This window comes from Acomys russatus, chromosome 4 (assembly GCF_903995435.1).
Source record: "Acomys russatus chromosome 4, mAcoRus1.1, whole genome shotgun sequence".
Classification (NCBI taxonomy): Eukaryota; Metazoa; Chordata; class Mammalia; order Rodentia; family Muridae; genus Acomys; species Acomys russatus.
Window position 1 is genome coordinate 1750019 of NC_067140.1, and position 12928 is coordinate 1762946.

The following is a 12928-nucleotide window of genomic DNA, read 5'->3' on the forward strand; positions in this document are numbered from 1 at the left end:
CTGCTGCTCCACAGAACTGTGGAGAATGTGCTAGATCTGGATAGGCTTTTAGGTTTACTGCATGCATTGTCCTTGGTTGATACCATAGTTCGAGCTGACCCTCCTGAGCCCAGATCCACCAGCCTCAATGGTCTTCTTGTAGGTTTCTAGGACCCTCTGGATCCTTCTATGTCCCCATTCTTCCTTACCTCTCTCACCTACAGTCCCAGTGTCTATCCCAATCTCCGGCTAAGTGAAGACTTTCGTGGGATATCTCTGTTGGGCTAGTGTCCAATTATAAGTGAGTACATGCCATGTGCCTCTTTCTGGGTCTGGGTTGGCATGTCGTTATCTAACAAGGCTTTCTTTGTGGTCTAAAATGTGGGCTATTTTTGTTGCTTTTAAAGAATATTTGTTGGTCATAGTTCATGGTCGGCAGCTGACAGTTTAAAATGCACTGGCCACATCGTCCGTAAGCTTCGATGTGAGGATCTGGGGTAAGGACCTATAGGGATAGTTCAGGGCTAGAGTGTGCCCAAGGCTTTGGGATTGAGTTCCAACAGGGTGAAATATTTCTTTGTACTGAAGTTACAAGTGCCAATGTGTTTATTTCTTTCTCCAGTGTATTTACTACTCATCTGTGAATTATTATATGTCTCCCCTTGATCTATTTTGTTGTATATATGACTGCTATTTTAAGTTTCTGTTAGGTTATATTTGCCTTGAATTGTACTTTACTATTTTGATATTTTCATGTCTTTATATTAGATGTGTCTGACACTTAAAATAATTTTTTTGAGACAGGGTCTTTTTATATACCCCCGGCTGGCCTGGAACTCACTATGTAGACCAGGCAGGCCTTTAACTCGCAGAGATCCACCACCTTTAATCTCAAATGGAATTAAAGACATGTACCCCCATGCCTGGCAAATTTATTTTTATTATTATTGTTGTTGTTGTTTTGTATGTGTGTGTTTGTGTCTGTCTGTGAATGTGAATGCAGAGACCCAAGGCTTTCAGAAGCATCAGATCCCCAGAACTGAAATGACAGCAGCCACTTCACCTAGGGGCTGAGAATAGAACTTAGGTCCTCCGGAGCATCAGTATGTGCTCTTAACCACTGAGCCGCCTCTCTAGCTCCCAAGTCTGTGTGTTTTTATTCAACCTGCTATTTATCTAATATGAGACTATGAACTTATTTAATGAGTCTAACCATTTGTGTTTAGTGTAATTAAACTATATTTAGACTTTTAAAATTTCTACTTTTTGTAGGTTTTAAAAAAAAATCTATTTACTAATTTCAATTAAATAGATGAGGCATCTCTCCTGTGGCTTGAAGCATCCATCCTCCCTGACACTTGAGGCTTATAAATTATTGTGTCTTTAGGAGTGTGCTCAGATCCACTGCCTTCCTTCTCGCTGAGACTTGGCTGCCCCTCCCTCTCCCTCCCCATGTTGATTATTGTGGGTTGTACTCGGGGCCTTGAATTATACCCATAACCCTCTATTCTAGTTTTCAAGGTCAACTGAAGGACAATAAACAATTGATCAACCTTACATGTCATAAATCCCAATGCCTTTCTGGATGGCCTCCTTGCTCATCTGAATTCTTCCTCTTTATTTTCAAAACAGATCTTAGTGTGGCAAAACTGTACAATCTCAGAAGCTGGAGGCCCTCTTCGTTAAGCAGTCTACATGGGTACCTCACTTTGGCACAAAGTTTGTGCCTGATAAATTTAGAGTCTTTCTTTTCCCTTCACACCAGCAACAATGGAAAGTTGCTTCAGCCAGATTTTTACAATTTTGCACGATGAATGGCTTTTGAGATCTTCTAAAGTCCTTGTGCCCTAGGAAGGGATTGACTTCTCCCAGACATGTATGGCTCAAAGGAGACTCCGAAAATGTACTCATAAAAACTTAAATCATAAAAATTACTCTTGTCCTAACAAGTTGACTTCTAGAGAATTGTGTAGAAAGTTTTGTCCAAGTGTGCAAAACTCAGTTGTAGCTTTTTGTTTGTTGTGTAAAATATTTGGGAATACTTGATTTTATCCCCCAATATAGAATAGAAGTATGCACATTTGGCTATCTGGAACAGCATGACTTTTAGGAGCATCAAGACAGATATCCATGTGCCTACCAAAATGTTGAGTATATGCTGCCGAGATAAGTATTTCAAAAACAATGCAATTATATTTCTACTAAAAGGAGCTATGTTCACGTGCATATTTATATGGACTTTCATATGCACCAAGAAAAGAGTTTTCACACATCAGAAAGGGGCAGCATCACTTTTCTAAAGACCATGCAAGCCTGTATGAACAGTCATTTCAAAACTCTGACCATTTGTTTATGAAATTATAGTGTAAATCATTAACCAAACAGGCACCATGGCTGAGAAAAGAGCACCGAGGTCTACATTTTCTTCCACCTGACTGCTCTGTGGACGCTTTCATCCCAGAACAGGGGGACAGGGACTTCTTAGGAAGAAATAATAGACTTAAGATCTAAGGAAGGCTTCACGGCTCACCATCGCTGGAGACAGGGAAAACTGTTGAAGCCTTGGCGGGGGTCATTGGGTCATTGATTGAAGCAAAGCAGTAGGGGAAAGGGCTAGACTTCTGAAAAGACACTCTGCCCCGTCCCATGGCCCCAGGGATGCTGACCAGACAAGTTCCCCGGGCATTGTGCTCAGGTCAAGCAGTCCAGCAGATTGCAGCCACCCTCAGAGAACCCTGCCCACAGCGGACGGAAGGATAGCAAACCTCCCATCAGCAATTCCCCACACGTAACTCTCTCATCGTTTTCCTTGGTCTTGTTTACCTGGAAACAGCTGGAACAGGACAAAGAATACCAACAGTGTCAGGAGCAAATATTTCATGATCTTTGAGAAGGATGTAGCACTTCCGAGAGTCCAGAACGTTCTGTGGTGGGGCTCTGGGACTCAGGTTTTATTTGCTTCCGTGGGGTGGAGTCCCGTGAGTGATCCATGAGTAATGGATGATTTACAGAGATGTATAAAGTGCACTTGCCCCCCCCCCCTGTGAGTCCCCCCCCCCCCCCCGTGATACTCTGCCTGTGGTTTCCCACCACAGTTCGTTGAAGACACCAATCTCTCCCCCACTGTGTGTGTTGTCAGTGTCTTTGTTGAAGGCGTATATGGCCATGCTGTTAGAGACGGGTCTTATCACTATGCTCTGTTCTGATTCATGGCTTTACCGGTCTGTTTTCACACCAGGACTGTGCTGTTTTGATTGCAACAGCTTTGTAGCATATTTTGGCATCAGGCAGTAGCATGTTTTGAAGCTTCCTGCTTTGTTCTTTTTCCTCAAAGTTGCCGTGTGTGTGTGTGTGTGTGTGTGTGTGTGTGTGTGTGTGTGTGTGTGTGTGTGTGTGTATGTATGTATGTGTGTGTGTGTTTTACGGGTTTCCACACAAATTTTTGGCTTTTTTAAAATTTTTTTTATCTTTTGTCTTGTGAGCAATGACATTGGAATTTGGATGGAGATTCATTGAATATGCAGGCCATTTTTGGTAGTGTGTTAGTTACTTTTCTGTTGCTGGTTTATTTGGACTTATGGCTCCATCACCATCATGGCGGCAGCAGGCAGACACGGTGGCTGGAGCAGGATGCGGAGAGCTTTCATTCTTTACCACAAACATATCCTTCACCATCACCATAAGCACAAAGCGGAGAGCGCCAACTGCATGATGAACCATAAGAGCTCAAAGTTGCCCCGCCCCCCAGCATACGTCCTCCAGTAAGGCCACGCCTCCTAAACGTTCCCAAACAGCGCCACCAGCTGGGGACTAAGTGTTCAAGCACATGAGCCTATAATTCTCATGTATGAACTAGTAGTACGGGCCTTTTCACAATACTAGTTCGTCCACACCCTGAACATGCAGTGTCCTCCCACTTTTTGTATCTTCTTCACTCCCTTTCATCAGTTTTTACAGTTCTCATTGTATGCATTGTGACTCAGGTGTTTGAATACTTAGTCCTAGTTGGTGGAGCTGCTTGGGTAAGCCTAGGAGGCGTGGTCTTGCTAGAGGAAATACGTAACTGTCCCCAGTTCACTCTCTGCTCTGTGTTTGTGGATCGTGGTGCGAGCTCTCAGCTTCCAGCTCCAGGCACCACGTTTGCCTGCCTTTCCATTTCCCTGCCAATGCTAACGACGGACTCTAACACTCTGGAGCCATAAGCCACAAACAAACCCTCTTGTCCATAAACTGCCTGGCTATGGTATGTTATCACAGCCACAGGAAAGCAGCCAGACGCTCATTGCCCTTTGGTTTAAAGTAGAAGATCCTGAGGCTGTATCTTATTGGATGGAGACATAAATGAATGAATGAATGAATGAATGAACGAATAAATAAATAAATAAATACATTTGTATCATATTTGTGCTTTTTAAGAGCATGAACAGACCTGAAATTTGGTGAACCCTTTTGTTCTAAATATTCACACTTTTCTTCAGTTGTGCCAATAAAAGCACAAGGGAGTGCAAGAGCCTGTCCCCAAGACAACAGTTTCCACGCTTTGCTATTCCTTGGCCTTAATGAACCCTCCCTCCCATTTGCCCTGTCCACCTCCGGTCTGGTTACTGTTGCCATGCGTTGTCTTTCCTGTTACTGTGATGGCAAACACTGATCCTACTGTTTCAAGCTCTAGGAGATCTTTCTTTGTTCTACCTGTACTTGTTGGACGTGGACTTCCTTGAAAGTTCTTGTCGTGCCAACATCTAAACTTCCGTCTGGTTCTTCTATTTTGCTTCATCAAGCATAGAGTAGGAGTGAGTAAATGGCCTTTGTCTGCACTCCTTGACCCTTCAGGAAGCTGCTACCCACAGGACAATGACTTCTTAAAATAACAGGGAGTACGGGTGCTGTGATGGATGAATTGATGCTGGAATTTGCATCCTGAGCTGGAAAAGCAGAGGCTGCTGGTCACACGCCTTCATCCTAGAGGGCCAGGGAGATAGACTCATGGTCTCCTCATCTTTGGTCTCATACGTCACCTCATATGACACCCCACCCAAACACACATCAGGGTGAATCGAAGGAACCTAAAACAGATGACTGACACTACCTGCCCTGGGCTAAGGGCTAGAATCCATACCCAAGGCCACCTGTCATCAAAGGTTTATGACACTGATGTGCTTTCTGTGGCACACCCTTTTAAAAGAGAAAGCGGGGGGGGGGGGGGGGGCTTCGTTTTGTGAATCGCCCCTTCCCTTTTTCCAGTCTCAAACCCTCTCCACAGTTTCTCTCCCTTTCTCAGAGAGTGGGTTCCTTTTCTGCTCTTTGCCCTCATCCGATCTCTGGGGAGCCCAGAGTTCTGGTGCCATTAAGGGCTTTGTGACATGTGTCAATAATTTCCTTGATGAACTTGAGCATCCTCTTAAGTTGATCAAACGGTGATCTTATGGTGAGGCTTAGAAAGTGCGGCTCAAGATAATGCTGTTTGTTTATCAGACCGTGGCAGGGGCGGGGGTGGGGTGGGGGTAAGTTCCCAGGGGCGGGGGTGGGGTGGGGGTAAGCTCCCAGGGGCGGGGGTGGGGTGGGGGTAAGCTCCCAGGGGCGGGGGTGGGGTGGGGGTAAGTTCCCAGGGGCGGGGGTGGGGTGGGGGTAAGCTCCCAGGGGCGGGGGGTGGGGTGGGGGTAAGCTCCCAGGGGCGGGGGGGGGGTGGGGGTAAGTAAGTTCCCAGGAACAGCTGTGCAAAACAGAATTGCATTGGCGCTACCGCCACCTCCGTCGTCTTGTGTGGACACACTACAGCTCGCTACTCTTTGCTGAGTTCCTTTCTCAGAGTTATGGGGATGAATTATTAGGTTGTGCCTTCACCTGCCCAATGTCTTACCAAGCTGAGACTTCTGATACCTGGGGCATGACGAGCATATTACGTATCTACTACTGTTTTGTTTAATTTAATTCATCAGTCAGCTTATTTCCTTTTTCTTATTTTTCTTTTTTACATATACATTTATATTTTTACACATATATACAATAAACTGCATACAGCAAGAAGAACCATGAAATAACCAGGAATTACATAAATGTTACATTCATAGTGTTTTGGCTATTTGTATTTGGCAGCCTTGAAGAAAACATCTTTCCTATCTTGGTGAGTCTAATATTCTGAATGTAAATCAATATCTACCATATCTCATCTCTATCAACATAAAACATCTATCTAGACCTAAAAACATCTTCATCCCTGAACAACTAAGCTTAATTGTAAAACTAAACTATCTGGTCTTCAGTCTCATCAGAGACTTGAGAAGAAATAAAATGAATTACCTGAGTAAACAGGAAGTGTAGGTTAGCAGATTCCAAATGAAAAAAAAAAAAAAAATGACAGAGACAGTTTGCTGCCTGAACAGTCACCCATGATGTTGGAACATCATCTTTGGCCTTCTGGCCCAATGTATTTGACAAATACATTTGTGAGGCTTGCCTGCATCCAAGCTCACTCATTTATAGGCAGAGTTCGGCCAGTGGCCAAAACAAGGACATTTTGCCCGGTGCCTGGTTTGCCACATTTGAAGCCGTCTCCATAAGGAGGTTCTTTGATGCTCATCATCCTCTTTGAGGTAGGCTGGGAGTTGCCAGGAGTTAACCTGTCTCATTGTCAATGAATCTTTAAAATAATAAAAACATTTTTCAATGCCACATTCTGTAGGTCTCTGAGCTCAGCTTACTTATCACGTGTGTACACATGTGTGTATATGTGTGTTGTGGCCAGAGGCCAACCCCAGGTGTCATTTCTCAGGCATGTTGTCCACTTTGTCTTTTGAGGCCGTGACACACCTTGACCTGGGACTCAGCAGTTTGGCTAGCTTAGCTGGCCAGTGAGCCCTGGCAGCTGCCTATGGAAGCCTCTCTAGCACTGGGCATTAGAAATGCACCCAGCTCTCTCCTAATGTATGTTCTGGGGCTGAACTCTGGTCCTCGCCCTTGAGGACAAGCACCTTACCAACTGAGCTATCTTCTTGTCCTCGCTGCTGTTGTCTTACAACCAATATTGAGATCATAGTGACTTAAAGATGCAGTAGACACATCTTTCCCAGTTTCCATGGTTCAGGGACCGAGGCGTGTCTGGGCCAAGCGATTCTGGCTGTGCCGTTTCCTGAGGTTGCAGTGAAATGCTAACAGAGGCAACAGGCACCTTAAGCCTCAGTGGGGGGCTGGAAATTGTCCTTTTATGTGGATGACAGGTTGGTGTAGGCCGCTGGTGGACGGCCTCTATTTCTCTTTATCTGAAAATCGGGTAACTAAGATTCCAGGGAGTGAAAACCTTAAGAGACCTTGGGACGGGAGCACGGCTAACAGCAGGAGAGAGTTTAGATATTTTAGATAGATATACAGGACAGCGTGGGCGGCACTGTCCTGTGGGCTGAAAACCTGGATTGGATCCATGACACGCGGCCCTTCTCCTTTCTCTGCTTCCTGTCCAGCATGTGGGAGCTCCCCGGCCACACATCCCCAGGACTGTGAGAGTCTCCCCAAGCCCTGAAGGCCAAGCGACCACACATGAGCTCTCTGAAGTTGTGAGCCTCCTCCTTGAAGCGTTCATGTTGGCTCTCTGGGCCAGAGTGTTGAAAAGCTGATGGACTGCTTTGTCCACGTGTATCTCCTTTCTTAATAATGGACCCCTCGCTTTCAGGGAGATGGCCTCTGTCCCACTGCAACTGCTCCTCTCATTCTTTTCTGTCCTCGTTCTTTTCGGGTATGCGTGTGTGTGGGGGGGGGGGGGACTCAGAAATTTGCCACACACCACTTTCTTTAGAATTTATTCCCCTTTGCTTTGGTTTTGTAGGTTTTAAGTCTGTTTATCTTCCTTCACCTCTAGTTAATTAGGGCATCAGGACTGTGAGACTGCTGCGGGTTGACCCTGTGTTTGCTGGGTGCTTCCCCGAGGGGCCCTTTGGTTTGCTTCTCCCTATCCATGGTCATCCATTTGAACGTGGAATATCTTGTCTTTGCTGGTGTGACTGCTTCTGAAACCAGGTGGTGTCAGCCCTAGATTGTCATTCTTTTTCGTATTGTCTTGGTTATTATAACTCCTTTTTTCCATATAAAGTTTGGGTTTTCGTTTTTTTTTTTTTTTTAATCTGTTGGCAGTTGTGGTGGCTTATGCTTGTGATCCCAACAGTCAGGACACAGAAGCAGAAGGGCTGATGCAGATTTGAGGTCCGTAAGAGTTACAGAGTGAGATCCTGAAAAAATAAATAAATAAATAAAAATTCTGCTGGGATTGATAAGGCCTGCTCTGAAACTACCCTGCTGTCGACTAATACCAAGTCGCCAGGAACTGATGGTTCCGCCATCAGTGGTACACGGAGCACAACTGGCTTCCAGCTCTCCACTGTTAGTGTGTGGGAATACCATTGACTTTTGTTTGGGACATAGAGACTGATGGCAGAGCACAGAGCATTCAGAAAGAACCTCACTGCTACAGCCACCAAATCTGTCAAGACCTAAAGGGTTCAAAGCACATTGGAAAAAAAAAAAAATAAAACAAGCTCTTTAACAAGTGGTGATAGGCAAGCTGCATATTCACCTGTAGAAGAATCAGACCACATCCCTACCTCTCACTCTGCACACACACGCACACACACACACACACACACACACACACACTGAATCAAAGCCCTTAATTTATACCTGGAACTTTGAGACTGCTAGAGGAGAGCCTGGTTGAGCCACTCCAAGCTGCAGGCACAGCCAAGGGCTCCCTAGGAAGGAGTCCGGTGGCTCAGGTAATAAGCTCAGGAGTTGGCAGAAAGCATGAAGAGGCAGCCTACAGAGCAAGCCTTTCCTTACACAGCAGATACACCTCTCTGGAAACAACTGCATAGACACACCAGTGGTTTACCTGTAAATCCAACCTGACGGTGAAGAGTAAATATCATGTGAATTCTTAAAAAAAAAAAAAAGAATGAGATAATGAAGTGTCATGTGACCCAGCTATACCACTCTTGGGGTATATATATACAAGGGAGTCTAAGCAACACAGTTAGGATTATTGCTGTACCAGTCACAACGGCTAGGAAAGTGGTAGCAGCCAAATGCCCACCAATAGGTAATGCAGAAAAAAAAAATGTGGTACATATGTGTAATGCAGTTGGTCTTCAATAAGGAAAAGTTGAACCATAACATATGCAGGGAAATGACGGGCCTCAGACATACACCACGTGAGGGACCCAGATGTGTGTGCATGTGCGTTTGCACGTGCGTGTGTGTGCATGCACATGTATTGAAACTAGAAAGAAAGTCTCGGGAGTGGGGAAAAGAAGCCTTAAGGGGGGGTTGGGAAGGAGAGGGTAATGGAAGGGAAATCGAAGGGGACACTATAGAGGGAGAAAGTGAGCCAGCCAGAGGGGCAGCAACGCAGGGGAGGGCAGTGAGGGTGGCAACCAAATTAGAACAGAGTAGATAAACACGTAACGGAACCAATTAGTCTGTGTAACTTTAAAAATTAATAAATGAGGGCTGCAGAAATGGCTCATGGTTCAGAGCATTGGCTGCTCTTCCAGAAGACTTGGGTTGGATTCCCACACATGAGTTGGCAGATGGCTTTATGGGGAGTTTAGAAGATGCACGTGTGTACTTGTGTGTGTGTGTGTGTGTGTGTGTGTGCGCGCGCGCGCGCGCGCGCGCGCGCTTATGGAGGCCAGAGTTCAATGGGTGGGATTTCATCTGTTGTTCTCCACCTTAGTCTTTGAGGCAGGGTCTCCTGCTGAGCCAGGAGAGCACTAGCTGGCCAGTGAGCAGCAGGGACCCTCCTGCTCTGGCTTCCCTTGCACTGGGATTGCAAGTGTGCACCACACACTCAGCCTCCCTCGCACCGGGATTACAAGTGTGTACCACACACTCAGTTTCTCTTGCACCGGGATCAGAAGTGTGGCACCACACACCAGGCTTCTTACGTGGGTGCTGGGGATCTGACCTCAGTCTTCAGGCTCGCACTGAAAGCATTTTACCAGTGGAGCCATACCCAGTTTCCCGCGGGCTGTTCTAACTCTTCACTTTCCTCTACAGTTGCGTCTAGGGAGGGAGGGGTGTTTGAATCAGCGGGAGAGAAAGGCCATGGTGATTGACACCTGGAGCAGCAATGCTCTTTCTGGTGCTCAACTTGTCTGAATTTGAGCTCAAAGTGATGCTCTAATTGCTTTGGACAGCAATTCCTTTCAAGCCGGCTTCTGTAGCCTGACTCACAGAAGCTCCCATCCACAATGACAACTCTGTGTCATTGGTAGCGTGAATAGTGTGGTCTGTCTTCATTACATACGGAGGTTGGCGTTTTCTTACTTTTCCCGTGAATGCAGAGAACAAAACATTGTTTTGGTTTGGGGGTTTGTCTTGCTTTGTTTAATTTCAACAAAGTTTTGAGCGCTTTGAATCACCTAACAAACGATGCCATTCAATAAATTTGCTAAACCAAGCCAACGATACAGAGCCGAGTTATCAAAAGAGAGCAAGATCAGATCCTCAGGCATCTGAAAACGCCAACGGAACAATTTCTCCAGGAATCGGTGAAATATTGGGGATTCTAAAAAACACTGTGGTTGTTGTCGTTTGATGGCTTTTGTCTGATGTGTTTCCCAGTGTTTTTATTTGAGGAGCTTCCACCATGATGTCAGGAGAAAGGCCTGGCTTTCTGTCCGTCCTCCAGGAGTTCTCTAGGTTTGAGTGATGCTTACGGTAGGATTTCAAGCCCATGCCTGCGCTGCCTGGTCCAGTGCGCAGAGCTGCTGCCTCCTGGAGGTCAGCATCGGCATCACAGGACATTCAAAGCACGGGTCAAAGGGCTGCCTGTCTGAAATTCTCCTTGGGAGAAAGAAGTTTCTGGGCAACGTGACACTTGCCTGGGAATTTTTGTCTTCTTCTGTTGTTTGATTGTAAAGTTTTCTCTGTGTGTGAACCCCCGAGAATTTAGAGACAGAGCGCAGGACGCACGAGGCGTCTCCGACTCCCCGAGGCTGCCCGGCACCAGCAGCTGAGAAGGCTTTGTTGAGAAGGCTCTGTTCTCTGACATCTGCACAGAGAAGCTCACAGGCCTTCCTTTCCAGACCGCCTCTTGGTTGGTAGGAAGGGTGTAAAGGATGCAGTGACTCAGAAGACACACTAACAGACTCCTAATGCTTTAAATATAAACATTTTATTTATTCCTCCACCTGCCCAGGAAGGTAGGTAAGCAACAGAGGACCGGAGCAATCAGGTGAGCTTTCTAACATGCAAATAGAGCACGTCATGTAAAGAGGCACGTCTTCAGAGGTCTGACTCAGTACTTTGCAAGTAAAGAAACTGCCCAGGTGTTTACAATCATATCGCCCTTTGCTATATTGGAGCACCATAGCACTAACTATACACTTTTTAAAATATTGATTTATTTTTATTTTGTGTGCATGAGTGTTTTGCCTGTGTGTAGGTCTGTGTACCATGTGCTCGAAGAGGCCAGAAGAAGGCATTAGATCCCCTGGAACTGGAGTTACAAATGGTTGTGATCCTCCATGTGGGTGCTGGGAAGTGAACCCAGGTCTTCTACAAGAGCAGCAAGTGCTCTTAGCTGCTGGTCCATCTCGCCAGTCCCTAAATATGCATAAAAAACTTGTGTGCGTGCATGTGTGTGCGCACACACATGTGTGCACGTGAGTGTGTGTGTGCATGTGTGCATGCATGTGTGTGAAGATGACGTGGCAAGATAAACTGACACCACAGGTTAGAAAAAGTGATTTCATTTTTTGTTTTTTTATGAAGCATTTACTTCAGCTGGAAACAAAGGAACTTTATGAACGTTCAGAAGTGAAATAGCAATATATATAAAAAACAGAATGTGCTGACCTCATCAAAGGCCCAAAGACCTTCAAAATCAGTTTAATGGTACTTACTTGAAAGAGATTTCAGATGTGAGAAGGAAACTCTAATACTGGTTAATAGCCTTGGTGTTCCTCTGGAGGGGACAAGGAGCACAGACAAGCCATTACTAGGTTTATGAGTTACTGTAAATGCCACCATGGCTCCCCGTGTGACCGGCTTGAGGATACTCGGCTCAGAGACTTTTATAGTGATGGTGAGTTCCCATTAATAGTCCTAAGCAGGAGAAATGTTTTTGTTTTTATTTTTATTAGTTGATGAAGTGTGGGTGGGAAGAAGTGAATGTTTATTCTCTTTGAACTTGTCTCAGTGGGAAAGAGAACTACAAATAAGAGATTTTTAGTTTGCCAGAGACTTAAATTGTAAAATTGTCATTTTACAAACTAGTTCAAGTAAATACCCAGATTACCCTCAGTTGGTTTGTAGGTTGGGCGGGGTTTTGTTTTTTAATTATAATAGATTATCAGACTATACATACGAATACAAACAGGTCTTTGAGTAGCTTGAGTCAGGATCTCAGTATATGGCATCTAGGATTTGGTTATCATAAGCCTTAGGCAGCATCTCAGCTGCACACACAGTGTGGACTGGGTATTTATGCTGCTGGGTACAGGCAGGGCAGTTGTTGTTCGTCTGGGGTTGGGGTTTTCCTTTTTTCTTGCTGTGCAGCCTCAGCTGTCCTTGAACTTGCAGCTGTCATCCTCACTGCGCCTGCTGAGTGATGGTCATATACTTTAGCCGCCTTGCCAGCTCGGGCTACAGTCTTATGGTGTCCTTTTTTTGGGGGCAAAATTGTTGTTATGTGCTTTGATTTCATTGTCTTTTAGAGTTGTTGTAAAGATGTCTTGTAAAATCTATCACTGATTGAGATCTTCAGAAGAGCTGAGTGTTTTGACAACTGAGTAAAAATTTGCCTTGGTACTTTTTCTTTCTTTCTTTTCTTTTCTTTTTTTTTTTTTTTTTTTTTTGGACAGGGCTTCTTTGTATGTTCTTACCTGTCCTGGAACTCACTTAGAGGCCCACTTGCCTCTGCCTCCTGAGTGCTGGGATCAAAGGCTTGCCCCATCAC